The sequence below is a fragment of the Gracilinanus agilis genome, chromosome 2 (assembly GCF_016433145.1).
Source record: "Gracilinanus agilis isolate LMUSP501 chromosome 2, AgileGrace, whole genome shotgun sequence".
NCBI classification, from domain to species: Eukaryota; Metazoa; Chordata; class Mammalia; order Didelphimorphia; family Didelphidae; genus Gracilinanus; species Gracilinanus agilis.
The window spans coordinates 678348613-678372136 of NC_058131.1; positions in this window are offsets into that span (position 1 = coordinate 678348613).

Here is a 23524-nt window from a genome sequence, read left to right on the forward strand (position 1 = left end):
GGAAGGAAGGAAGGAAGGAAGGAAGGAAGGAAGGAAGGAAAGAAGGAAGGAAAGAAGGAAGGAAAGAAGGAAGGAAGGCTCTTGTTTAGGGAAGATGAATTTTTCAAAATCCTATAAGAAGGACTGGACATGAAGGAGAATATAAAAAAATAAACTATACAAGTAAGGATGGGGTTAGATATAAAGGGGTAACTAAACAGCAATTTAGAATAACATCTGAGGATATTAGTGAACTACAAGCTCACTTATAATGAAATGAGACAGGCCAAAAAAAAAAAAAAAACAACTAATACCTTAGGCAACTTATAAAAAGCATAGTGTTCAAGACCAGAGAAGTGATAGTCCTAGTGTATTTTGCCCAGATTAGATCCTAGCTAGAGGATTGCTCTGTACACAATATTTTCAAAAAGATACAAGTAGGTTGATAGGAGGGTGATCAGGATGATGAAGGGACTTGGAGTCATCCCATACAAGGAGAATAAAAACGTTGGACTTGTAGTCAGAAAGATCTGAGTACAAATCCTGAATTTGACACTTTTTAGTTATGTGACATTGGTCAAGTCACTTTCTCTCAGCTGCATTTTATGGTTTTTCCATCTATAAAATGGGGATGATTCCCATAGAAGTCACTGTTGCTTTAAGACTCATTAAGATAATATAGTATATAGAAAGCATTGTGTAAACATGAAAGGGCTGTAAAAATGTCAGTTATCCATGGATATTAATAGAAGGATTGCTATATAGAAAATAGAGCTGGCCTTTTCTGCTTGGCCACAGAGGCCAGAAGTAGAAGGAAGGAATGAAAACTGAAAAAGATGAAGATTAATAAAGAAAAAACTCCCTAATAGTCTCGGTTCCCCCATCAGGGCTTCAAGCAAAGGACAGGTGACCATTCATTAGGAATACTGCAGAGATTTATCCAGCCTCAGGAAGGAGTTTGAGGAGGGGGCCTCTGAGGCCCCAACTCTTATTCTTTTAAACTGAAGCCTCAGGGCCTTGTTGCAGTAATTTTGGCTTGAGGTGACAAGCGCCTGGGCAAGACTAGTTATAGTGGGAATAGAGAGAGAGACATTTCTAAGGAAAAATCAATAACATGAGATGATGAGCTAAGAGTGGGGAATCCAGACCTGAGAAGAGGAAGTGAGGAAAGAAGAGATAGAGACAAGAAGCCCAGGAAGGCAGATAATCAGGGACAGAGGAGGACAGATGAAGATTGGAGGTGAGGCCAGCAGACACAGGGAAATACAGATGGAGAAAGAGATACATAGATGGAGGACAGACAGATGCCCCTGGGGACAGAGGTGGAGGGAGAAGGGCAGCAACCCAGAGAAAGAGCAAGAGGGAAAGGCCTTGGAAAATTTGGGAGAAAGAATGCCAGACAGGGAGAGGGAGCAGCAGCCTGAACCCCAGGCCTTAGAATGTTTCAGCTGGAAGAACCATATTGGTGGTTTATAGGGCAGACCAGCTGTTTACGTCTCTCCCCCCCATTACTGCTACATCAATGATTCATAAACCTCTCCGGACTCATTCAAACTCTTCCCAAGCAGCCTAATTAGGAAGGATTTGTCTCCTGCTCATCAGCAGCAAGGGTGGCTGGTCCCCTTGAATGGTTGTCCCTCAGGGCCCCCATCTGCTGGCCTTACCAAGAATTTTTACAGATCATTCTCCCTGACTGGCTATAGCCTCTCCCAGGCCAGCCCTGGGCATCTGGCTCAGTGGGACGACGTAGCCAAGAACTGGGAATTTCAAAGTTATTTAAAGCCCCACCACCACTTTGAGCACCTCGAGTCTCTCTCCTCCCTGCTTGCCATTTTGCATGGAATTCTTCCATTAGAACTTTTTTTCTTTGGGATCACCATTGACACCTTCAGGATATCCTATTATGTTGCAAACCCCCCCAATGAGGCAGAAAGGGAGTAATGTACAACCAACAACTTTATTTATTTTTGTTTTTTTGCAAACCCTTATCTTCCTTCTTTGAATCAATACAGAGGATTAACTCCAAGACAGAAGAATGGTAAGAGCTAGGCAATGGGAGTTAAGTGACTTGCCCAGGGTCACACAGCTAGGAAGTGTCTGAAGCCATATTTGAACCCAAGTTCTCTCAACTCCAGGCCTGGCTCTCAATCCACTGAGCCACCTCACTACTCCCAGTCCTCTAACTTTAAAGGAAATAAGATGAACGATCCCTTTCCTTGACAAAGAAGGTCTAGAATACTTGGGAGTCCTGGAAAAAAGGTTACGTGGGTGCTCAAAGACCTGAGTTCAAATCCTATCTCTGAAAAATTAGCTATGACTATGGACAAAGCACAACCTCTAGGAATCAGAGAACATTCTCTAAGACTCACAGTGGAATGTCTGCTGGAAATGGTATTCAAAGAGTTGAGTTCAAATCCCATATTCTATCACTTACTACTTGGGAGGCTTTGGGTAAATGACTTCGTCTCTCTCAGGCTGTTTCCTCAGTTTCAAGATGAAGGTATTGGACCAGCCCAACTTGCTCCAGAGTTGGAGGATCTGAATTCAAATGCTCCCTCTGCTGCTTATGATTTGTGTGACCTTCAGCACGTCTCTTTATCTTCCCTTGGACTGTTTGATCTTCTACAAAATGAAGAGGTTGGGTGACAGCCTTGAAGACCCTTTCAGATCCACATCTGCGATCCTTTTGGAGTGGAATTGATCCCATTGAGCAATGGCCATCTCTTGGAGCATGGAACCAAGCTAAGCCCCCTTGGACACTTCCAGTGGCTCAGTGGCTTCCAATAGTTGAAGAATTTGCACTCTAAGATGCTGAAACAATTACTTCATGGGTCCCTTGGTCCTTGGAACAGCACCAGGAAGAAATTGTCTCCTTAGTCCAAAAATATTTGGTCAGTGATCCAGGAAAAGTAACCCACTCAGTGCCCTTTAACCCTTTCCCTCTTGCCCTTGTGGCCATGTGTGAGGCTCTGGGAATCTCTCAGGAGAGGGAACCCTTACCCTAGCAGCCAAGGAGCACATGTGCTAATACGGGAAGACTTAAGGCCTCAAGGCTACCTCTTGTTTCTATTTCTTTCTTTAAACACTGGTGACTGATCACAAGAGATAGGTTTCTGATGGAGATGGAGGGGCTATTTGGGAATTTGGGAGTTTCTGGTTTCCTTTGTCAGGGCTGATAGGAAGTAGGAAAACTTTTCTGTGCCTGTACCCTTCTCAGAGAAGCTGATCATCAGCAGGAAGATAGACCCAAGCATGTTATAGCTGTCTAGGAGATATGAACCTTGAGGGGATTGTTTGGTCTGTATATAGCTGAGGGGAAGCTGAAATGTTTTTTTTTAGAAATCTCACCATTTTCTATTTTAAGTATTATTGTCCCTGGCTTGGGCAAGCTCACAAAATGGTCGCCATTGGAGGTATAATTTAAAGCCATATTCCCTCACTCCAGAGAAAGTCTTTTTGTCACTGTCCCATACTGCTTCCTGTAAGCCAAAGTCATATCTTAGTTTTGTGTCTTTATTTAAAAGTGAATGTTACATGTAAAACCCAGTGGAATTGCTCATTGGCTATGGGAGGGGGATAAGAGGAGGGGAAGGGAAGAACATGAATCATGTAACCATGGAAAAATATTCTAAATTAATTAATTAAATAAAAATTTCAAATAAAAGTGAATATTATCCCAAGAATGGTTGGGAAACTGAAGTCTAGTGTATACCTATCCCCTTCTTACTCCCCTGCTCAAAAATCACCCATGGCTCCCCATTGCCCACAGGATAAAATCCAAATTCCTCAGTCTGATGTTCAAAGTCCTCTACATTATGACCTCAAATACCTAGGATCAGAGACTTTGGAAGGGATTATCCAAAGATCATTTTGTAGATGAAAAAATTGAAATCCAAAATGGTGGAAGAGACTTTTCAAGGTCACACAGAGTTAGTGGAAGAGTTAGAAACAGGGCTCGGCTCAGGTCTTCCAGCTATTGCAGGCCAGAGTGATTTTCACTATGACAGAGAGTCATTTTTTTTCTATCCATAGATATGTCTTATCTCCAGAGTTAGAATTTGAGCTCACCCAGAGCAAGAACTGTCCCTCTGAGTCTACCACCAAGGGATGCAGCATGGTGTGTGCTGGGCTTGAAGTCAGGAGAGTCCCAGATTCAAGTCCTGCCTCTCATACTTATTAATACCATATAGAAGACATTCAATCCTACTGAACCCAGGTTTTGGTGTCTGTCAGTAGGAATAATGAATGAGTGAGTGAATGAAAAAGTACTAACCAAAAGCCAAGCATTTTGACAAGTGTTAAGATACAAAGACAGAAGTGAGAAAGTCTTCACCTTCAAGAACCTTACTTCAAATGGAGACAAACAACATATATAAGAGATGAGTGACCAGGGAATGATGCTTTGTTCTGGGGAGTCACAGTTTGGGTAAGAGGAGCTGTGGGGCAGTTGATTGCCATGCCCTCTTCAGAAGCAATAATAGTATTGATTTAAGAACTTTTCACCGGCCAAGACTTGGGAAGTGGAGGTTGGAGAACCCCAGAGAACAGTACAAAATGGGACTTGAATACTGTAGAGGTCAAAATGAGAGGGTGAGTCAGGGGCTCTTGGGAGAGAAGAGGGACATGTCATCCTTCCCTGCCTGTCTCATCCTGGTCTGTCATCTTGTGCTCATTAAGCCAAGTTAATAGGAGAATTAGTGGAAAGCAATGCAATTGATAAAAAAAAAAAAAAGCAAGATGCAATGAGAACACTAAGGCTAAGAAAAGGATCATTGCTATTCAGCAGAGACTGGAAGGCCCCTCTTCACGCCATGTATTTTAAAAAGCAGTAGATTTCCACAGTCTGGGATGGCCTGGAGGCAATCTGGAATGAGAGAGAAAGAAAATAAGGGGCTTGGAGCTGGAATATCTGGTATAGGAGGGGGAAAATATGCTAAGAGTTGAAAAAATGGTAAATAAATAAAAATAAAATCGATTCTAATCCTGATTCTGTCAGTGACTCGCTGTAGAGCATTGGCAAAGTCACTGCCCCTCTCTGAGTCTCAATTTCACTATTTAGCAATGGCAATAATGTCCCCTGCCCACCTCACTGGGTTATTGGGAAGGTGAAATATGATCATGGGAAGAAAGATAGAAGACGCGTCCTGACATACTAAAAAGAACCCTGATCGAAATAATGAATCATTAAATACTTCTTCAGTGCACCCTATGTGTCCAGCCCTGGGCTAGAGATTCAAAAACCTCAAGGGGTTTACATTCTATCAAGAGAAGCATTATTTTTGTTATTCAGTTGTTTTTCAGCCATGTAGAACTCATCATGACTCCATCTGGTGTTTTCTTGGCAAAGATACTTGAAATGGTTTGCTATTTCCTTTTCCAGCTTATTTTACAGATGAGAAAACTGGGTCAAATAAGGTTAAGTGACTTATCCAGGGTCACACAGCTAGTAAATGTCTAAGGCCTGATTTGAACTTGGAAAGATGAATCTTCCTGACTCCTGGCCTTGTGCTCAATCTGCTGTGCCACATAGCTGTCCATATAGCACTTTCAGGTTTACAAAGCATTTTATGTAGATCTTCTCATTTGATTTTCACACAACATTGTAATAAAGGCAAGTGTTATTCCTGCTTTATAGATAAGGAAACTGATTCCCTTTAATTCTAGTGCCTTCTCCCTGTTGATTATTCCCAATTTATCCTATATATAGTTATATAGTTTGTCTATATATAATTGTTTACATGTGGGCTGCTCCATTAGAACAGGAGCTCTTCGGGGATAAGGACTGTCATTTGCCTCTTTTCTTAAATCCCCAGCACTTAACACAGGGCTTGGCACATGGTTGATGCTATATAAATGCTTATTCCCTTCCCTTCTCCCCTCTCCCTACCTTTAGGATTCGAAGCCCCTCTCCTGCCCTTCTTTATAAAATTCTGAAGAAATCCATCCCCATTTCCCCTACTCTCCCCTCCCAGTCCAGTTTGCATATGGAAGGGATTATAATTTGGGGATGTTGATGTCATGGAAAAGACTTGCTAACTAAAGTTCTTATGGTGAACTTCCAAACCTTGGGGAATCAGGGCCACCAGAGTGAGTTAAGCATTCATTGTTGGTGGTGGCATATATATTATTTATGAAATGCAGAGTGTAGGACAGGGCTTATACCTGCCCTTTTGTGTGTGTTTTAAAATACGATTGAATGATTTTTATCTTTTTGTATTATAATAGGGCAGAAAGCAGCTCTGGTTTTCTAGGCTGAGCCTTTCTTATAGCCGTCTGTCTCTGCTCTGGCTGCACATACACATATACACATTTTGTCCTCCTTCTTGACTTCTGCTTCCTTCTTCTCTGGAGCCCTCTCTATCTGGTAACCATCAAGCCCCCTGCCACAGTGGGTTCCTCTTCCAATCCAATCCTGGATTCTTGCTGAATAAGATCCAACCTCTTCCTTCCTGTGAATATCCTGCCCTTTGTCCACCCCTGCTGCTCCTTTGCTGTGTAGAAGATGCCCCATACTAAAGTAGGATGATCGATGAGAGTTTGGACAGTCTGGAGTGTGTGCCAAGACTAGGGGGATTCAATTGCTCCTCCCTCTGTGACCTGATGCCCATTGCACCCAAAGGCCAGTGATGACTGAAACCCAATTGTATCTTGTGTTTTCCAGTGCCTAAACTCTAAATGTATCCATTGCCTCCAGTTGTCTCAACCTTTTTTTTTAGGTCATCTAGAGCTAGTGTTTCACTGTCCATTCTGCTTCCTCTGAGAAAGGCTTCTGAGCCCCAAAGTATCATCCCACACGTTTTTTGTAAAAGCGTGATGATGAAGAACGTCTGTATTGTGTCGTCACTTGTTACCTTCTCCATCACAAAGGCACGGCTTGGTTGAGAAGGTGCACTTTGCGAGAATTACACTTTTGTTAGCTCAGGTGGATAATTACATATGTCTTATTTGATGAGGATTTATGATCATGCAGGAAGACGAGGCTCTCCGTTCATGGACAAGTTAAGCCGAGAGAAAGAATATAAATTGCATCGACTCCAGACAGAAAGTTTTCCTCGGTGGATCAGAGCATATTTTAATGTTGTTCAATCAAGATTGATTCATTCCATTATAGGATAACCAATAAAGATTAGGGAGATGAAGAAAAAGAGAGAGAGAACAACCCCAGGTACCTCATTATCTGAGAGGACAGCCAGGATAATTGAAATGCACAGGTCAAAACAAGAAACCTGATTCAGCCAATCATCCCAATTTCCTGTCTGTCTTGATATTTGACCAGTGATATAGGCAAAGAGTGGCTCTGATTCTTCTCCCTCGCTCTTTTGCTCTGGAATGAGGAGAAAAGGACTCAAATTGGGGCATGCCACTTCTTCTTGCCCCTTGACCATGCATCACTCTGGACCAAAGAACCCAGACATGACTGGAAAGTAGACCAAGTCTATCACAAGTGCCTTCTGACCATTGGCTGAACAGACCCCCTCCCTTGGGTTGTACTCTCTCTGTATTGGCTGTCCTTAGAATACTAATGAGTATGGGAAGTGATTTTTTTTATTGGTACCTTTTGTCTTGACATTCATCATTTATTATATATTCTGTGCCCTCTCTACACCCTGACAGTGAACCGCCATTCTAACAAAGAAAAACAATTAAGTGGGATAGCTAGGTAATTCAGTGGATAGAGAACCAGAGCTAGAGATGGGAGGTCCTGGGTTCAAATCTAGACATCCATCTAGAATCCATTTCCCCATCAGTCACTCTTAGAGAGAGAGCTCTAGCTGAAAAGGTTTTCACCTTTTGCATTTTAAAAAGGGGGGAAAGAGAAATAGCTTCAAGCTAAAAATTTCCCTGACCTATGTTTGCAAGAGCAGTCCCCCAGAAAACCCAAAACAGCCCCAGAATATTTGATTAGGGTTCAGGAACTGAGATAGGGGAGGGGAGACTTCCAGAAAGGCAAGCTGCTTCCAAAACATAAGTCCCAGTAGCTCCCAGAAGACAAGGCTCCCTTGATGCCTCTTGGGATGAAAAGGGGTCTAAGAGGGGAGCAGGAAACATGATGAGAATCATTACCATCATGAAGGCAAGGGGACATCCCTTCCATTCTTTAACCCACTGAAGCAACACTTGTGTGAGACAGATTCTCCTTTGATTCCTTCATTCTGTTCTCCAATAATGTAGAGGGTGACTCTTGTCCCCTCAACTAGACAAAAAGTTCCTGAGAGGAGGGAACAGGTCTTCTTTTCCTCCAATCTCCCCAACCAGAATTGATAGTTTCCTGAGTGCAAAGACCAGCTTTATTCTTCTTCCTATCTCCTCAATCAGACTGGAAGCTTCCTGCGAATAGGGTCTTTTTCTTTTTTATGCCTACTGTATTTCATGTCTCCTTCCCCAATCTGGGAACTCCCCAAAGACAAGGGTATATTCTCCTCCTCATTGTATGATATTCTCAACTAGAGTAGAAGCCCCCTGAAGGTGAGGAGTAACTAGCTCTTTCTTCTCCTATATCTTCCACAGTCTAGGGATTTCCTCCTCCTTCTGTCTCCTTCATGGGACTAGGACCTCCTGAAGGACAAGTCTATTCTCCTCCTCCTCCTCTTACTTCCACCAGAGTGAGGGCTTCTTAAGGGCAGGAGATGAGTCTGCTCATCCCTACCTTTCCCACCAGCTTCCCAAAAGCAGAGAACTTTTTCCTCTTCCCTTTTTCTCCCACAGATTAGCAGAGAACAGGGTCGGACATATAGGGAGAGCTTAGTAAATACCAGTAATCATCTCAGCAATCATTCCTTACATTTGTGTTGAGATTTGCTTTTCCAAAGGATGTTCACATCCACAGGCTCATCAAAGCCTCAGAATAACCCCAGAAGGAAGACAGCACCAGCTTCCCACAGAGTCAGCATTGTTTCAGGGCCCTCCTGATGTACCTGGCATACATTATTGCACATTATTGTTATCTGGGCCTCCATCAGATCCCCTTTATGGTAAACCTCCGAGTGCTGTAGAGGTGAATTATTATGATTACAAACTCCTCAGTTTGGCATTTAAGGGCTGCCACAAGCTGGCTCTCACCTACCTCTTCACTTATTTCCTGTGACTCCCTGTACACACTCTGGATTCCTCAGTTCCAGCCAAACTGGCCACCTGACCTTTCCCCAAACACCACATTCTATCTTCCATCTTCGTGCATGAGATAGAGTCCCTTCCCCCTTCTCCATCGCTGTTCCCCTTCTCCTGTCTCCATATCTCAGAATATTTGTCTTCTTCTAAGACTCAACTCAGCAGTTCCCTTGTCCCAGTTGTTAGAGTTTTGTTGTTTAGTCATTTTTCATCTGTGTCCAAGTCTTCATGACTCCATTTGGGGCTTTCTTGGCCAAGATCCAGGAGTGATTTGCCATTTCCTTCTCTAGCTTATTTTACATATGAGGAAATTGAGGTGGAGTTAAGTGACTTGTCCAGAGTCATACAGCTAGTGTCTGAGGTTGGATTTGAACTCAGTGTCAACCTGACTTTAGGTCCAGCAGTCTATTCACCATATCACCTAGCTACCCTTAGTTCTTTCTAATAACCCTCTGAATAATGTTTGTTAATGTTCTTCTCCTACCTTCTCAATCCTGGCCTTCAAATTGTTCCACAACATAGCTTCTAAGACCGCTAGCACTGGACTCAGAAGACCTGAGTTTGAATTCTACCTTTAGTGAATATGTAATGAGGATCATGGAGAAAATTCCCATGCATGCTCCCGACCCCATCTGCTAGGGGATTTAACCCCTAGAAATCTGAAGCCTGCTCTTTTTTGGTGGGTAAACCCTTGCTAAAGGACATAACAGCATCTTTCCACCCAGGAAGCTCTCATCGCCCTGGGAAGTTAACGCCACCCTATAGTCCTTTCTCTGATTGGTTAGTTCCTTGTGCAACTTCCATTTTTAGGGAAGTGCCCAGGCTAATCTTGTCTTCATTCCTCTGGACCATTTTTTTTATGCCACATTGGCAAATTATCCCTCCTACCCACTTCCCCCTCATGATTTTCAAGCTGTCTTTTCTGTGGTATCTTCCCTCATCTTAGAATGTAAGCTCCTTGAGGACAAGGACTGTTTTAATTTTTTGTTATTAATGCAGCACTCATATGGTCAGTTCACTTAATAATTGACTTCTAAACCAGAGACTTCTGGTTGTTATTTTGTGTAATATTAGACAAATCCCTTAACTTCCTTAAACCTCAATTTTCTCATTTGTGAAATGAAAGAGAGCTGAGGTCCTTTCCCTCTCTGGACTACAGGATCACATATTTAGAGCAGGAAGGGACATTAAAAGATCATCAAATCCAACCTCCTCATTTTTCAGATGACAAAAATGATGCTCAGACAATTTAACTGACTCACCTAGGATTACATAGTGACTAAGTACCTGAGGTAAGATTTGAACTCAAGTAGTACCAAAGTCAGTCCACTTTTCACCATACTGAATTGCCTCCTTCTGCTCATTCTGCTTTCCCCAAAACCCCCTCTCCACCACAGACTAGGCTATCAGGTCATTTAAAACAATATCCCATCATAGACGCAGAGACAGCATCCTAGATTGAGTTTAGAATCAAAGGATCTGAGTTCAAATCCTGAATCTACCACTTAATGTAACCTGTGTAACCTCAGACCCCCTAGGTCTCAGTTTCCCCATTTCTAAAAAGGGATGAATAAAGGGCTAGACTCACTGATATCTTGAGGTCCTTTTATTCTGCCATCTATAATCCCATTTCTTGGTATGCCCAGAACCTAACACCACACCTCTCAGCAGGTGTTTATTGAATGTTTTTGAATGAGTGAATATAATATGAGAAAAGGAAGGAAAAAATGGGAAATAATCCATTGAAAGTGCTCCTTGGACACAGAATCTTATCGTTACCATGGTCAGGGTCACCCCAGTTCTCTCCTGTGCAGCGTCAGGAGATCTCCCTGACAGGGTGAACCAAGAGACAATGGGTCAGATGGGGTCAGGAGGGATGATGCGTGATGTTAATAATTGGAGAGACAGGCTGAGCCACCCTGCGGCCTCCCTCGAGCCGGCTGTCTAGTCCCGTTTGGGAAGGCCTGAGTGACGGCCAGCCTTCTGCCTTCCCATGGGAGCCCAGTGTCTGGGGCAGAGGAGGAGGGGAAAGATGGGAATAGACACACACACACACACACACACACATACACACACACACAAATACCTCATTTATGAAATTCTCTATTGGTCCTCATGGACTATCAGAGGATGTGGGCATCATTTAGAAGGAAGACTTTAGCCAAAACTTGTTTATTAGTATTCCTCTTAGACTCAGTTTCCTTATCTGCAAAAAAGGTGTTAGATTAGATCTTTGAACCCCAAACCCCTACCTAATAAACTCTATGACTCCTATGACCTCCAGGATCAAATACAGAAGTCTGTCTTTTAAAAGCCTTCATGTGGGTCCACCTCACTTTTCCAGTCTTGATACCCATTAGTCTTCTCCAAGAATGCCATAATCCAGTGATAGTGGCCTCCTTGACATCACCTATAGACTTGGTGCCTTATTTCTGAAGGTTCTGTCCTCTCCCCTCCATGTCTTAGCTTTCTTGGTTTCTTTCAAGAAGCAGCTCAGCTTCTACCTTCTGCCAGGGACCTTTCCTGGCTCCCCCCACCCTTCTCCATAAGCTATCCTTCCATTGATTCCATAAACATCTTATAAGGGATTATTAGCTCTTCATATGTTGTCTCCTCTGTTAAGATGGAAGCTCCTTGAGGTCAGCACCATGGTTTTGCCTTTATTTGTATACCCAAGAATGAGCACAGTGCCTAGAACAGAGAAAGTACTTAGAAATTTGGGTCCAATGGAATGACTCGAAAGTCCCTTCCAGCCTTAGATGTATTATACTATGGTCTATGAACTTAAGAATGTAGATACACAACCATAGTTATACACAAAGAATAGCTGGGTGGTACATTGGGTAGAGTACAAGATCTGGAGTCAGGAAGGCTCCTCTTCTTGAGTTCACTTGTGACCTCAGACACTAGCTGGGTGAACCTGGGCAAATCACTTTTTGCCTCTGTTTCTTCATGTGGAAAATGAGCTAGAAAAGGAAATGATAAATCACCCCGATATCTTCGCCAAGAAAACCCCAAATAGGGCCACAAAGAATTGGAGGTGATGAAACAACTGAACAACAATAACAGAAGAAATAAGTGGATATTCCAACTGCCAGGAAAGAAGCAGATTATTGATTGATAGGAGAGAAAGGAAACTGGTGTGTCTGGAAGGAGACAATGAAGGAGAAAGCCTGGTTAATATACATATGCAGGGGCTCAGGGGATTGAGAACTAGTTCTAGAGATGGGAGGACCTGGTTCAAATCTGGTCTCAGATACTTCCTAGCTGGGTGACCCTGGGCAAGTCACTTAACTCCCATTGCCAAGTCCTTATAGCTATTCTGTCTTAGAACCAATACACAGCATTGATTCTAAGATGTAAGGTAAAGGTTTAAAAAGAATAAAATTAAGGGATAAAATTAAATATCTTTCAGCTTCTTTTATAAGGTCCTCTAAATATTTATACAGACAAGTACCCAAAATACAGATGTGCTTATGCAGAGATAAAGACACATCCATACACATAGATTTATACATATGTGAATGCTCACAGACCTAAAGACATATATTTGTGTATATGTACTTGGACATGTGTGAATAGATATAGACACTTATTAATTCAAGATCAGAATTGAAAAAGCATCAAAGGACATGAAGAGTTCTTGAAAAACAATTACAAACAACCCTATGAAAAATGCTCCAGATTACTAATAATTAGATAAATGCAAATTAAAACAATCCCATATTTTACCTTAGACATAATTAATTGGTAAAGAAGACAAAAGAAAGAAACTGAGTTGAAGGGAAATCAGAAATACACCTGCATTGTTGGTAGAGCTGTAAATTGGTGCAACTATTCTGGAGAGCAGTGCTACAGAGTGATTGCAATCACCATATTCTTTGATACAGACATCTGTCTGTTAAACATTTGCCCCTAAAGAGATCAAAGAGATAAATAAAGGTCTCATGGACACCAAAATATTCCTTTTAGCTCTTTATGTCTGGTAACAAATAATTGTAAACAACACTGATGCCCATTAATTTGGGGAGGGACTAAACAAAATATGGTAACTCAGTGGAGCAGAACATTATTGCTCCATCAGAAATAGTGAATATGAAGAATTCAGGAGTGGAAAAAGATTAAAACTGATACAAAGATATAGTTAGTTGGTGCAGTGGATACAGTGCTGGTTCTGAAGTCAGAAATGATCATCTTCCTGAGTTCAACTTGGCCTCAGATACTTATTAACTATATGACCCTGGATAAGTCACTTATCTTATTTGCCTAAAAAAAAACCCATACAGAGTAAAATAAGCAGAACTAGGAAAATATCATCTATAATAACCTCAACAATGTAAATGAAAAATAGTAATACCAAAATTTAACTGAAATATGATCATTATAAACACCAAGTCTGGCCCTGAGGATGAGCTGAAAAAATGTACTTCCTTACCTTTATAGCATTGGTGGGTAGAGGGAGATAGGGGAGGGATATGGACTAATAGAGATACTGTCAGACACAGTTGATGTATTGATTAGTTTTTCTGGTTTCCTTTCTTTCTCCTTTTCCTTTTTTAATCTTGTTATAAATTCACTAGGGAGAGGAGGGAAGTGGGAATTACTCAAAAAGAGAATCATGTAAAAATAAAATATAGCAATAAAAATAAGATTTTTTAAAAGATTGCAAGAAAAGAAGAAAAGAAAATTTACTGCCTTATGTTAGGGAGATAGGAGTCCATGGATGTGGAATGTCCCATATACATCATATATAATCTATCTGTTGTTTTTTGCAGATGTGTTGTGGGCTTGGGGTTTTTTGTTTATTGCATTTTTTAAAAAAATATTCTTTTATGCCTGGGAAAGCTTTGTGGATTGGGGGAAGGGACACATTCAGAACAAATGTAATATAAAAACAAACAAAATGCCTCAATAAAACTTATAAAATATATTCTTTTTAAAAGACCAAATTTGAGCTCATTCTTCAGTGGGAAAGGGCAGTTGGGAAATCCATCAACTTCCTTCTGATGAAGCTCTAGTTCCAAAAACCAAATGAGAATTTATGATTGATTCATCATGCCAGGATGATAGGTCAAGGTCATGACAACATAGGAAACCTGGACTGGTCCTAAGGACTACAGAATGAAATCTAAGGAAGGAAGGAAGGGAATTCAAGCACTCCAATGGAAATCCAAACCCACTGTCCCTTCCCAGTGGCCTGCAATGAGTCATACAAACCAGCCCAAGCTTCTCCCTCCCTTTCTCCCTCCCTCCCTCAGCTTTTCCATTTCTTTGTAGCTCCAGCACTGGCTTCTTATTTATGCAAAGCTCAATAAACAATTACCCAAGCCAAAGCATGGAGGATTTAGGGAGCAATTTGGTCCTCCCTGTTTTTCGAGGGGAAGAGAGATAAATGTCTTATCCCAGAGAGGAGACAAGAAATTCAGATGTGACTGTCTTGGCCAAGTGTGAAGAGAAACTAAATGAGTACTGAAGGATAACAAACAACTCACACTCCTAGAACATTCTGGAGCTCAAAAGGCACTTTCTTCACAACCATCCTGTGAGGTAAATAGTCAGGGGGCACTCTAGTAAATGATTAACATCCAGCTCTTGTGAGGAGTGGGGCTTACAAATGGCACACTTTTAAGTTTTATTGACATTATTAACATTTTCCTCATCACTTTCTTAAGTGCAGACAACCAACAGAACTACAAGTCAAGCCTAGATTTGTGGCATTCACCAATTTTCGAGGTCTAAATACTTATACTGAAAATTTAACAATTAGCTCTTTTTTTGAAACCCTCACCTTCCATCTTAGAATCAATACTTTGTATTGGTTCCAAGACAAAAGAGAAATAAGAGCTAGGCAATGGGGGTTAAGTAAGTTGCTCAGAAACACACAGCTAGGAAGAGTCTGAGGTCCTCCTATCTCTAGGTCTGGCTTTCAATCCACCCAGCCACATAAGTAGCCCCTTTTATCTACATTATTAACATTTTTCTTATCACTTTCTTAAGTACGATCAGCAAAATAAAAAGTCAAGTCTAGATTTGTAGCATTCACCAATTTTCAAGAAGTAAATGCTTATGTTGAAAATGTAGCAATTGACTTTTATGAGAGCCAGTTGCAGCTAGCTCTGGCACACCCTAATACAAATGTTATTCTTACCCTCATTTTACATGGAAGGAAACTGAGGCTCAGAAAACTATTCATAATCAATAGACTAGAAAGAGATAGAACCAGGATATAAACACATTCCTCCTGATCCAGGTGTAGTGATCTTTCACCATGATTCTTTTTTTTTTTTTTTTTTTTAAGACTGGCATCTCTTATCTCACCCAGACTTGAAGTGCTTTCTTCAATCCCAGGTCCAATTCCAATACTGATTAGCATGGGGGCTTTGACCTATTCCATTTCTAAGATGGCCTGATTCGCTCTTCCTCGGCAACCTGGTAGCTCTTCACTCCCAGGGGTTCACCATAGAGATGCCAATCTTAGTTCAGACACCCAATCAGTATAGACCACTACAGCTTAGAATTCTCAAGAGATCCACCAACCTCAGACTCCCTGAGAACTGGAATACTTTTAAAGTAAGACGTTTTATTCCATTTACTTACTTATTTATCTATTTATTTGTTTGTTTGTTCATTCATTCATTTATTTACTTCTTTATCCATCTGTCCATTCATTCATTCATTTATTTTGTTTATTTTTTATTCATTCATTCATACATACATTCATTTGTTTGTTTGTTTTTTGAAAACTCTTACCTTCTGTCTTAGAATCAAATACTGGGTATTGACTCTAAGCAGAAAAGCAGTAAGGGCTAGGCAATGGGGGCTAAGTGACTTGCCCAGGATCACACAGCTAGGAGAGTCTGAGGTCAGATTTGAACCCAGGACCTCCCATCTCAGAGCATGATTCTCAATCCACTGAGCCACCTAGTTGCCCCCTAAAGTAAGATGTTTTAAAGGATTACTAGGATAGATTGAGAATTAGAAGAGATCTTAGTAATTTTATAGTCCAGCTATTTCATATCTGAGGAAACTGAAACCCAGAAAAAGTTTGTAATTTACCCAAGGTCACATGGGTAATAAATGACAAATCCAGGACTGGACCCCATTTCTTTTGTCTCCAAATCTGTTGACTTTCCATGGTACCACCAGTTGGATATACTAAGACTTGAAACTTGGTATTTTCACTGGCTACTGCCTTTCTTTAAATGCTCTCCTTCCTCATTTTAACTTTCCTTGCTCAAAGATTCAACTCAAATTCCACCTTCTATAGACACATTTCCCAAACCTCTTGAACTGCCTTATTTCTGATTTTATCTTTAATTTATCCTGTATGTATTTTGCCTGTATATGTTACCTTCCCTAATAAAATCTGAGCCCTTAAGGGCAGGGACTGTTTTTGTTTTCCATTGTGTATCCAATACTTAGCCAAGTTCCTGGCACATAGTTGGTGCTTAATAAATGCTTTTTGACTTGATACAAGGATCTGTTGAAGAACAGGGGATGTTGCCATGGAGAAGAGTTGTGAAGGAAGGGAGAGATGTGGCAGTGGTCTTCAAGGATCTGAAAGCCGTTTCCTCTGAGGAAAGAGGCACTATACCTTTATAGAGAGTTTGAAAAGGCCTTAGAGACCACTGAGCTTGCCAACCTCCTCATTTTGCAAAGGAAGAAACTGAGGCTCAGTGAGGTTAAGTGATTTGCATAGGGGCATATGGCTAGTATCTGGCATGGAATTTAAATTGAGTTTTTCTTGATTCTAAGACCAGCATCCTCTCTACCACACCATGCTGCCTCCCTTCAATTTGTTTGGCTTGGCTTCAAGGGACAGAGTAGAAAGAATGAGTACAAGTCCCTCAGAGAGAGATTTCAGCTCAATGTAAAGCAAACTTTCCAACATTTTTGTTGTTCAATTATTTTAGTCATGTCTAACTCTTCATTACCACTTGGGAATTTTCTTGGCAATGATACTAGAGAGTTTTGCCATTTCCTTCTTCATTTCATTTATCCTATAAGGAAACTGAGGCAGTCAGTGTCTTGCCCAGAGTCACACAGCTAATGTGTGAAGCCAGACTTAAACTCATGAAGATGAGTCTTTCTCATTCTAAGCCCAGTGTTCTATCCATTGTGCTACTTTAAAGCTGTTCAAAAGTTGAATTAACTGCTTCAAGAAGTGATGGTTTTCCAATGACTGGAAGTCTTCAAATGGATGTTGAACAGCTGCTCATTGAAGATGGTGTGGAAGAGATTCTTGGTCAGGAATAGGTTGGGTTGATGGTCTCCAAGGTTCCTCTCATCGTTTAAATTTGGTGTTGCTGTGCTTCTGACCTTGTAATCATTTCCCTAAGGTAGGAGCAGTCACAGAAGCCACCAAAACTGCACTTGCCCATGGGTTAACTTTGGGTCAGGGGTTTAAAAGACAAGAGAAGGTGCTACAAAACCAGCCCAGACCCCTGGAAGAGAGAGGCTCAGGGATCCATCCAAGGTGGCAGAGGAAGCTGAACACCTGTCTGACTTGGGGACGGCAGACTTTGAGAGGCAGTGTGCTATGGTGGAAAGAGTTCTAAAGTCAAAACTTGCCTTTGTCCCTTACTAACTCCATGACCATGGGCAAATCGCTGAATCTCTCTGGGTCTCAGGTTCCTCCTCTGAAACTGTTTTTTTTCCCAATATCCCTTTCAACTCTTACCTTCTCTAATATCAGAATATCATTTTGGATCTTTAGAATAGGTCAAAGAGCAGAGAGCGTGGAGAGAGAGTAAAGCAAGGCCCCAGAGAGTAATTAAAACCGCATAACTAGGGAGATTTTTTTTTCCAAGTACAAACCCCGAAATAGTTTTGAGCAACACTGGCTGCTGGCACTGTTTATAGAGCAGTGATGCCCGGGACAGGTGCCAGGGCCTGACAACTAACAATGCATAAAGCTGGGAAAACAGAGGCATTTACCTCACCCCAGAATAGGGCTGAATATTTCCACTCAGATGTTGAGTTAAGGGCCCCTTCCAACTCAGCTCATCAGCGGGATGAGTAGGGCCAATACATGGCCCACTATCCCTCTCTCCCTCCTCCCCATCCATGTAAAATCCGACTCATCTAAATTATGGCTCCCCTAGAAGAATGTAAGTTTCTTGGGGGCAAATTGTTCCATTTTTTTTATCTTTGTGTCTGCAACACCTAGCATAGTGCCAGACACATAGTAGGTGCTTAATCCATGTTGGTCGAGTAGAATTGAATGCCTCTTCCCATATTCTTTGCAAAAGCTTTAGTCCAGGGATGACAGGATAGATTCCCAGACCTCTCAGAAAATACATTTATCAGTCTTTTCTCCCATTTGTTCTCCCCAAACCACATCAACATGGGATTTGAGAAAGGAAGATAGCACCATCCGCCTCATTCCTATCTGCCTGCCCCAAAATAAAATTGCTCCCTTTTGGGGAAACACTATAGATGCCATGAGCCATCTATCCCTGAAGCTCAGGCATTAGATCAAGAGACAGAGGCAGCTGGGTGGCTCAGTGGATAGAATGTCAAGCCTAGAGATGGGAGGCTCTGGATTCAAATCTGGCCTCAGACACTTCCTAGCTTTGTGACTCTGAGCAAATTGTTTAACCCCAATTGCCCAGCCCTTAACCACTCTTCTGCCTTGGAACCAATACTTAGTATTGATCCTAAGATAGAAAATGTAAGAGACAGGATGTAATTCTAAGAGAGAGAGAGGGACTGGGTGAAGTTCACCTCAGTGTTAAAACTCAGAAGGACCTAACTCTAACCATAGCAGAACCTAATCTTAGTGCTAAGCCCCTCTCGTTAGTCTTCTTCTTGCATAACTCAGACCTCTCTATAACCCTAGGTTTTTGCCTGACCTGAGACCGTATTTTCCGATTTTGTCCTCCACACTGTTGCATTAACATTTTTTATTTCCAAACCCTCCATTTCTTATCTAGACTCTCACCACCAGAAACATTTTATCTTCCCTCCTGACAGCTTCTTAGACCATTTTTAGAGGGCTCCCTGCCTCAGATCTACATCTGCTCTTGGCTCCCCTCATCAGAGAGACCAAGAAAATAATTCAGTTCTTCTGAACTGTGATGTAGGGCATTTGGAAAAGAGAGAATTCTTAGAGGACAAGACAATCAGGAGTGGTTCTTGACTTGTTCCGTTATAATCTGGCCCCTAAATTGTTCAATTGATAAGGAGCTATTAAGTTTTTACTATGTATCAGGTACTTTGTTAGGTACCGAGGCTACAAAGACAAAATTTAGGGTGTCCTCCAGCAACTTTCAGTATAGCTGTTGGAGATAACAGGTATGTATTTGAATATATACAAGTTAGTTTATGCTGTAGTATAAGTAAAAAATGTCTCCTTTATTTTCTCGTAGGAAGAAGAGTTCAGAAGGAACAAAAGCAGATCTTACCACCTTGAGATAGGTCATTGATTTAGAATTGGAATGGATCCTAAAGGTCATCTAGTACAATCCCCCCATTTTTTCAGATGAGAAAACTAAAGCAGAGAAAGGTGAAGGGACTTGTCTAAGCTCACACAGCTAGTTAGCCTATAAGGTAGGAATGATACTCAGATTTTGCTGATTCCAAACCCAGGATTCTGTCCACTGCACCACTTAAAATAACCTGAGGTTGGGAATGAATGGATTCTCTTGTAACCTAACCCCTGTGGGGGAAAGTATTCTGAATTCTAGATTCAGTAGCCTTCCAATAATAGGATGAGCTGTTTGAGTCACAGAGAGAATTAGCCACTACTAACTCTGAAGAAAGGCTTTAAAAAGTTTAGCTGAGCCTTTAAGATGGGGTTGTCATGTGTAGGCTATTGATGAGAAAATAATCCCAATATATTCCATCTATAAATTCCAATGGGTAAACATAAAGGTACTTGTTTTCAAAGCTCACGGTCCTCACCCTACCTCCCATGACTCTTTAGCAGGCTCTCTGTTTAACCAGCAGTAATGGCAGCTCATACTTCCATGGTCTATTAAGCTTTGCAAAATGCTTTCCTCACTACCACCCTCTGAGGGAGGAAGTGCTAAGGCAAGCATTCCACTTTACATGTCTCTGCCACTGCCATTCTTCACTGCCCTCTACACCTGCCACAATTTTTCTTGCCTCAATATAGTTGACATGTTCTTCCCTTACAGAGATCCCTAAGGAGCCTTGAACCATGGTTTTGCCTTGATCTTGCCAGGAACCAGGCTTCCACACTACTTCCTACAGTCTCCCCACTATGGTCTCAAATAGGTCCCTGATTATTTTTAGCTCCTTTTATTATCATCTTCCCCCTTTGCGATCTAAGATTCTTGGGGTCACAGACTGTCATGTTTGGATTTGTGTCCTTATGCTTAGAACTGTCTGACACAAAGCAAGTAAATAATAACAGCATTCTCTGTCACTCTGTCTGTCTGTCTGTCTGTGTCTCTGACTCTGTCTCTATTTGTCTCTCTGTCTCTGTCTCTCTCCATTCCTCTCTCTTCTCTTCTCTCCCCTGTCTGTTTCTGTATGTCTTTCTCTCCCCCCTCCATCTATCTACCCATTTAGCTATCATTTATCTCTCTGTCTGTCTTTCTGTCTACTTGTTTGCCCAGAAGAATAGCTCCCCTGAGACGAGAGCTTCCATCAAAGGAGCTGTACACAATGCTCTATGATGATCAACTGTGAATGACTTAGCTATTCTCAGCAATACAATGATACATGACAATTCCAGGGGATTCATGATGAAAAATGCTATCCATCTCCAGAAAGAACTGATGGAGTCTGAATGCAGATCAAAGTGTACTTTTTTTAACTTTATTTTTTCTTGTCTTTTCTTTTCTGGTCTGTGTTTTCTTTCACAACATGGCTATAGTGGAAATATGTTTTATATAGCTACGTGCATAGTCTGTATCAACTTGCTTATCTCCTGTGGGAAGGGTGAGGGGAGGAGAAGAAGGGATGAAGGGATTTTAGAACTCAAAAATCATAAAAACTGAATTTTTAAAATTATTTTTACATATAATTGAGAAAAATTATTTAAAATAGCTATGTTAGCAGTTTAGAAGAAGGAAAGACACAACCAGCTTTCCCATGAAACTGCAAAGATACAAAGCAGCAAGATTCTATCTAACAATATTCAATATCCAATCTGAAAATTCCAATGTGAAAACCTAGGTACTTCTTTGTTTTGTTTTGTTTTGTTTTTAACCCTTATCTTCGATCTTAGAATCAACACTGTGTATTGGTTCCAAGGCAGAAGAGCAGTAAAGGCTATAAAATTGGGGTTAAGTGACTTGCCCTGAGACACACATCTAGAAAGTGTCTGAGATTTGAACCCAGGACCTTCCATTTCTAGGCCTGCTCTCAATCCACTGAGCCATCTAACTGCCCCCAGGTACTTGTAGTTTTTAAAACTATTCATGATTTGGGGCCAATACAAATTGGATACAAGATGGGCAAAATAGCCCCTTTTCATGGAACTACACGTGGCACCACTACTTTGCCTCAGAACAAACTCCTGACCATCTTTCCTTTGGATATTTCAGCATCCAATTCCAGGCTCTTTCTCTCATCTACCACTGGGCTAGCATTTGGGCAGCTATGATTCTGCTCCTTTGCCAAAGCTCCTTTGAGACTGATGGATCAAAGATCACTTCTATTGGTCATAAGAAATCTTGGAGGTGTATACCTACATCGGTAACTGCGAGTATCCCCTTCTGTTGTATATTATAACTCACAAGCCCTCCACACCTTACTAAATGGCTCCATGAATTAGTATGGCCAAAAAATAAGCCTTGGTGGTCAAGCTTTGGATGTTGGTGTTCTCTGCATTTAGTCTGGCTGCTCCTAGACCAAAAACTAGGGTGCATCATATCATTCTGGATATTATTCCCAGGTATAGGAACCATAATTGACCTTTGTTATGCCTCTATCTGGATGTACCCAAAAGCTTTGCCAAATGGGCAAGAGGTTGCAGACTATAATTCCTTGCTGGGCCTCCTTATACCCCTGCAATGTAAGACTTATTTGGCTGGGATAGTATTTCCACCTGTGAGTTGACCTCATTCACCTACTAACATCTGCCAAGGTCCTGGGAGGGGTGACTAAGACAAATGTTCCCATGGTCACACATTGAGTGAATTACTACCATTTCTCTAGGTTTGTAGGATTTTCCCCTTAAAATGAAAAGAATTGGTCCAGTTGTCTTACCTGTTTTAATCCCTGCAATTGGTAACAAAGGTCTCTCCAAATAAGAGTTCCCAAGATAAATTGACTTCCCCACTAGAAAGGAAGATAGGAGAAGAGAAAGAGCCCACACATGAAACTTTGATATCAAATGAGATTTTGAAAGATATTCTATATAGCTAGCCAAGATCTCAGGAAGGCCAGAGATGGAGGGTGCATGGGGGTCCCCAGGGGAGATACTAATATATTTCCAAATCTATGTCCCAGGCAATGTATTGGGAAGGGAAGGGAGGCAGAAGCTCCAAAAATGGTCACCCAGTTTTTCTAATAGCTACAGGAAAGGTTCTATCTCTGACAAGTTTTTCTTCACTACCCAGGGATTCTAGGTCAGTAATTGTTTGGAAAGCAACATGTTAACTGTCACCTCTGTTCCTGGATTTCTGTTTCTAGTCTACAAATTACAGCAGTCTTAGTTTAGTTGGCCTGCAACCATGAGACAGTGTCAAAGCCAGAGTCATTCCTAAATTAGATCCATGTAAAAGTCTAAACAATGAGAAGGGAACTGGCATTTTTGTAGGGTCAGAAGGAAAGGAGAAGAAATGTCAGTGGGAGGAAAGGGCCAAATCAAACTATTCCTGCTTTGTAGAGTCTGAGGTAGGATATACAGGGAGCTGCAAGGGATCAGGGAGAACGAGGTTAGGGGCAAGAAGAAAGAGAAGTGTATCAGTTTGTCTAAGGCAAATTTCTCTCCTTTCCCTAGCAAGGGGAAGTGTTTAAGCCAAATTAATTTTCTTTTTTCTTTTCTTTTCTTTTCATGCCTTTCCTTTTCTCTTCTCTTCTCTTCTCTTCTCTTCTCTTCTCTTCTCTTCTTTTCTTTTCTTTTCTTTTCTTTCCTTTCCTCTTTTTTTCTTTTTTTTCTTTGGGGGGGGGTTGGGAGAACAAGAAGAGGTCCACTTCTTTGGGAAGAGTTTTTATCTAAGACCTAAGCTATTGCCATCATAGACTAAATTAGTCATACCAAGGCCCCAGGTCCCAGGGAGGATAGTTGGGAAAATAGGAAGACTATAGTATATCATGGGATCACAGATCTAGAGCTAGAAGGGACCTTAAAGGTCATCTTTTCCAACCCCCAGAAACTGAATCTCTGAGAAATTAAATGACTTGCCCAAAGTACACAGGTAATAATTAGCCAAGGTGGGATTCAAATCCAGATTCTCTGACTTCTGAACTAAAGCTTTTTGCATAGTACTGTATTTACATCCTTCAATCATTCTTGCAT